General features: G+C 39.6%; 1 protein-coding gene across 5 annotated transcripts in view; it reads right to left on the bottom strand.

Annotated features, from left to right (window-relative positions):
• Positions 1 to 6,000, bottom strand: part of Slc8a1 (solute carrier family 8 member A1) — a 277,158-nt gene that overhangs the window by 130,904 nt on the left and 140,254 nt on the right. The gene's annotated exons all lie outside the window — the stretch shown is intronic.

Raw genomic sequence — 6,000 nt, 5'->3', positions numbered from 1 at the left:
TGGTAAGAGGGCCTAGAGCCACTCATGCGGTATTCACACCCATGCTTGAAAACAAAGAGTCTTACACAAATGTGAGCAGAGCAACATCATGAAGTGTCAGAGGGCTGGAGACAAAGGCGATCTGCTCTAGCCTCTGCCTTCTCTTTTGTGGGAACCATGCTGCTAAGGCATCTGGACAAGTTGCGCCATGCCCCTTCCTCTCTGCTTTTTCTTCATGTCTTGTTCTTAATTTTTCAACAGTGTCAGATTCCACCTCACACTTGATATAGAAACTCTTTTTTTAAAAAATCTTATAAAACTTAATTGATTTTGAAATTTCATTGCTTTAAAAAATGTATGACTTCCTCCAAATCTTTTTTTGACTTGTCCTCAAAGCACAGATACTTAAATACTGGTTGCTTTGGGTCTTAATGCTTACTCCAGATTCATGGAATTTAAAAATTTGATCTCAGACTTTTAAAGATGTGACAGCTTGATTATTTTACAAGGCCAAAGCCCTGGTTCAAGTCTATAATTTTAAGAATCAAAACTGTTTTCCCATTGATGCCGACAGTTTGAAATGTGTGGTCCACAGCTGTTTATGGATGCCTTACAGCTGTTGCCTCTTTGTGCCCAAAGTCACAGAGAGTCCAAGAGCTGGTCCTCCTGGGACTGTTACTAACACCATACACATTTAGACAGTTTATCCTTCAGCTAGCAATTTTATGGATCCCTAGTACTGTATTGTAGTCATACAGCAGCCCAAGCTATCACAGAGCACTTTAGTGACGACTTATTTATAATATAGGTTTTTAAAACAAATAACTTACAATGCTGGTAAAGCATAGAAAAAGTAATCACCAGAAAACAAGAAAAATTTATAGAAGTCAGGATAAACGAAAGTCAATTCTTTAGTATACTAAGAGTTCATTTGATATCAGTTATGAACAATGTAACCTCTGAAACCCTGTGGGATAATTTCCAATATACTTACTGTAGAATCAGACAAAATCCTTTAGCAAGAACTAGCCAACTTTTATTGCACATGAACATCATTTTAGAAGTGCTTTTTTTGATTCTGTGATTGAGGGGGCTTGATATCATTCTTAGCATGTATGCCCTGGCAAGGCCTTTTTATCCTCTTATGGAATGAAATCCCACCAACCCCGGGAAGTGGATTGGCACACACAGTCAGGCGTGTTACCATGATGAAAAAGACAGTGATTCTGTTTGTATTTTATTCTTTGACTCTAATGGATCTCCAAGGTGGAGTTAGCATGGAGCTTTCCCTGACTGTCTACAGTGCTTTGATTTTTCATCTCAAGCACTTTAAAATTTTGTTTTTAGTTGTATTATTTAATTCTCCCACACTGACATTTTATTCCTCCACTATCTCTCCCATCAAATAGTTAAGAGAAGAGCATTGTAGAATTCTTGTAAATGCTAGGATTGTGGTTTTTAAGATTAGGGTTAGTATAAAATGGCAAGCACACTTAGGATACCATGTGACCACGTGATAATGCCGTGAGTCCTATTGTCTTAAAGAAGGCATTTCTGAGTGATAAGCTGTGGAATAGTTACATGAGAACATGGAAATTATTGTGTAAGATGTAAAAGTTTCACCTTTTAGACAGAGGTCATAACTTAAAGATTAACTCAAACCGTAAAGGCAGACAGTGCCATTGATGATATAAATGACTAAATATATGAATGTTTACCATTCTAAGAAATTGATTAATGATAATAAAACCTGAGGAAATAGACATTAGAAGATGAAATATTATTTCTCTTCCTTAATGTCCTGAGACATAATTTTACCATTCATAGTCACAGGATAAAATCCTCTCTTACAATGGAAGAAAAGCATGAAAAATCCATTTCTGTAAAACGTCATGGGAAAACTGTCACATAAGTATATGGAAACACATATTGGACTTGTAGAAAAATTCTCTATCTTGATTTAAAGGTAAAGGTAGTGGTCAAAATATACAAATATCACTCTTGTCCTCAATCATGAAATTCTGCATAGTACCCTACCCAGGACACCACAGTTCTTAATAAACTCAATCAGTTATTTATTCTTTCCTCGGAGTGCAAAGGAGTATACAGACACTGGTGATGTCCAACCACCTGATTTACCCTTGCATTCAGGAGTGTATAGGATGTGACTGCCCCATAAAAGAAATAAATATAGGTGGAAATTGATGTCAGCCAATGATTCCAGACTAACAATTTAGACAAGATTCCTGGGATGGCTTGAATGATGTCTCTGAGGACTCTGGAAGAACAGCCAAGCAAAGGTGTGCTGGGCAGGAGGAACAATTAATATAAAAGCAGAGATGCATTTTGAAAAAATTGCTCATTTTCTCAGGCATAATTAACCAATCCCCATTTAGCACTTTGTGTGAGTATGAGCGGTGTAAGTATCTTATTGATATAATTCTCCTCCCCGTTGGGGACCAGTGACCTCCTAGCATCCAGCTGATCTATCCTTGCTCTCATTATCCCCTCCATTAACAAACAGAACCATCTGGGTTTTACAAAAGTGGTCCTACTCCTAAGAGTGGGGAAGAGGAAAGAAAGCCTTTTAACCTTTTCAAGCAATGTCTTCTGCAAGACATTGCTGAGGTCATATTAAAAAAAAAAAGAGAGGTGTTGTCTGAGAAATGTGCTTTTGGGTGGCATGACTTCAATGAGGAATGGGAATTGTTTTGCCTTTTATACAATTTCTGGAAAGGGATGTAAAAGAAAAGAAACTAGCATTATCATCAGTGTTGGTCAGTATTCTCAGGGTCTGAACTAAAATGTGCCACAAACAAGAAACTGTCTCAGAAGCCAACTCTACACAGGCTCCTTGCCAAGAATAACTACAAAGTGGAGAGTCACATCAGCCTGGCCTTGGGAACTGTGACTGGCAACTTTGGAGCCCCAGCCAGTGTTTGTAAAAAGTTATTCTGTGAACTAGGTCCCTAGATGTAAAGCTACATACAGACAGATAATGAATGCTGAGGAAGGGTTCTCTTCAGGGACAAGCCCTTTGATTGATTGTTCATTCCTAAGTGGTCTTCCCTGAACACATGTATATATGGGTATTACTAAATAGATTCCATAGGTTGTATGTGATACATACATACATACATACATACATACATACAAATATATATTTCTATATCTAATCTCTTTCTGTATACATACAAGCTGAGTCCCTGGTTTCCTCCTGAACTTCCAAAAGAAAGCTTTAAGAAGTTCTGGAAAACGAAGACCCATTATTTAAAACTGATTTCTTTTTAAAGAATTGGGGCAGAGATCAGGGTTTATTACAACAATTATTATCCCGGGAATATCTGTCAGCTGGGAGCAGCTAATGATGCTGTCGCAGGTAAATGCCCCTTGATCTTCAGGATGTGATTGCCTGTCATCCTAGCACTCTGGGAGCTTCGTCTTCACTTGAATTTGGGGTAGAATAAAGAACTTGTGGATTTGTCCTAATCCACTATCCAAAATTGGCAACTCACTGCAGTCTGTTTATCCATCCACATAAGTGTTCTAACAGGATTAGCTCCTGGCTTCTGTCCCTTCAATTAAATGCCACCAGAAGACTCTTTTGTGACCAAAATGGTTCCACCAGTGTTGGCTTTCACTTTATTACAGTAGCAAAAGAAATACACTAAAATGGTATCTTTTTTTATCTTCCCCAGTCTTTCTAGTACATTTATATTCTTCATCTAGCTCAGAGGCATGCTGGGAAACTTAGGTAAATCTGAGAGCCAAATGTTCTGGAAATCCTTAAGACTGCAGTAGTAGCAGGGAGTGATTTCTCATCTGGGATAAGCTACAGTAATCAGCTTTTTCGACTCCGACTCACCCCTTAATAAAAAGAACGAGTGTTCTGGATAAAGTCTCTTTTCATGCTCAAGGGACTTACAGCCCCATCTCTAACTCCTTGCTACTCGAGACATTGAGCCTCTGATGGGGAGCCTGCCTAATGCTTATTGATGCAAGGATGCTGGCTTTCAACGTTTGCATAAGTACACTTGTTCATGGACTCAGGTTTACACAGATCATTACCGTTGTTATTACCCATGATTAAGCATAGAAATTGCACCCAGAAGACTTCCCTCGCCAGAGACCTTCCTCCCATCGGTCACTGTGCTTCAGCTGCTCTTTGCTTCTTTTTCACACTGTTCTTGGCTAAAGTCTGTGCGGCGCCAAGAGAAAAACTTCAGCAGTGGTTTCAACCTTCCTAATGCTTTGACCCTTTAATACAGTTCCTTATGGAGTGGTGGCCCCCAACCGTACAGTTATTTCATTGTTCCTTCATAGCTGCAATTTTGCTACTATTATAAATTGTAGTGGAAATATCTGCTATGCAGGACATCTGCTATGGAACACCCAAAAGAGTCATTACTCACAGGTTGAAAACAGCTGCTTTTGGGGAAATTGTAGGATCCAGTTGTCAGGAATTTAAAAAAGGTTCACCTACATTCATTCCTGTTGGCAACAGAGATAGTTTTTAAAAGCATCCAAACACTGACTGCAAACAGGACCTTGACCTCTGACCCAGTATGAGCCCCAAAGTAGATATCCTTGGTTTGCAGTGAGTTCTGGAGAACCTGGGCTGAGCCTTACCATATCTTTATTTATAAGTGACAGCCTGTGATTTAGCGCAAATTCTACCACTGCAGTGAAGATGCTTCCTGTTAGAATTTGGTTTCACTAGTTTACCATGCCACTCACTTTTTAAAAAGAGCTGTGAAACCACAGATTCCCTTCACTGACGATTGTGACAGAATCTAAGACAATTTAGGGTCTAATGAGGATGTAGGATGATAGTAAAACAACTGCTCCCCTCAGTTAAAAAAAAAAGAAAAAGAAAACGGAAAGCCTCAATATTTTCCTTTTAGTCCTAACAGGAGTGAAAACGTGGAATTGGAGAGGTGGGGAAGTCTGTGTTGGTGACCCCAGGTCTTCTCATGCAGCAGCTCTAGTGTGGGGCTGCTAGCGTGACTCTGGTGTTTCCCTTTTGTTTTTATAAATGTGGAAACTGTTTCTGACAAATGGTAAACACAGCTGGATCTGGGCCAGACAACGACTTCTGAAAGAGTATCAGTTATTTGGAGACTGTTTGGATCTAGAGAGTTAGTGGGCACCACTTCCAAGATGTTTATTGAGACCCTCCCTGTTAAAGACACCTCCACACAAACTCTTGGCTGCCAGTTACGCTGAGGAAGATTTATGTGTCCCCAACACCTCTATTTGTGACAGCCCTTTCTAAAACAGCAAAAGGAAGAGAACAAAGGTGGAACACACGGAAATGTGGATGTCGCTGTCGAAACTAACTGGCTTTTGAAAGAGACAAAGGAAGGGCTCTCACGCTGTCTTTCTGGACATCACTTAGATGTTCTGTAATAATCCAAACACTTTCCCTGGAGGAGAACCTGAAGGTATCATACCCTTAATAGCATTCTTCTCTATGGATCCTGAACATGGAGTAGACTCTCAGGGAGGAAAGCTTTATGAACAGAGCGTGTGACCAGGCAGAGGAATCGGAATGGGCGTGGTTTGGCACATGTATCAACCAGCACCACCTTTTTATTTTTCCAGTTTGGAAATAAAGAACTAGATAGCCACTCGGCAGGGATTTAGGCTGAGTTCATGGAAACAAGGCTAGAAATTATGACTATAGATCTAGTGGTTGAGGAGGGAGGCAACAGACAGGTGTGTATTGTATAGAGTGATCTGCAAATGGAACCTGTTGTTGTTTTTAAGCAGTCAGTTTCTGACATGCTTAAGATTTTACTGTTTCCATTTATTCAAAATATACACAGTATAGATGTATATAGATTAACACATTATACATATGTATTCTTATACTATTTCCCTCTTATTACTTCTTGGTGTTGTCTGAAATGGTTTGGTGTGGTTTGCTGGTTCTATCTCTTGTCTTCTGGAGTTAGGCTTGCACATGTCTGCCTTGCTAACATCTGCTTGCCAAGGGAAAGTGCTGAATTACACAGCTGA

The sequence above is a fragment of the Grammomys surdaster genome, unplaced genomic scaffold (assembly GCF_004785775.1).
Source record: "Grammomys surdaster isolate TR1022 unplaced genomic scaffold, NIH_TR_1.0 149, whole genome shotgun sequence".
In the NCBI taxonomy this organism is placed as follows: domain Eukaryota; kingdom Metazoa; phylum Chordata; class Mammalia; order Rodentia; family Muridae; genus Grammomys; species Grammomys surdaster.
The sequence above is the reverse complement of the archived record's forward strand: the minus strand, read 5'-3'. Positions and strand labels throughout refer to the sequence as shown.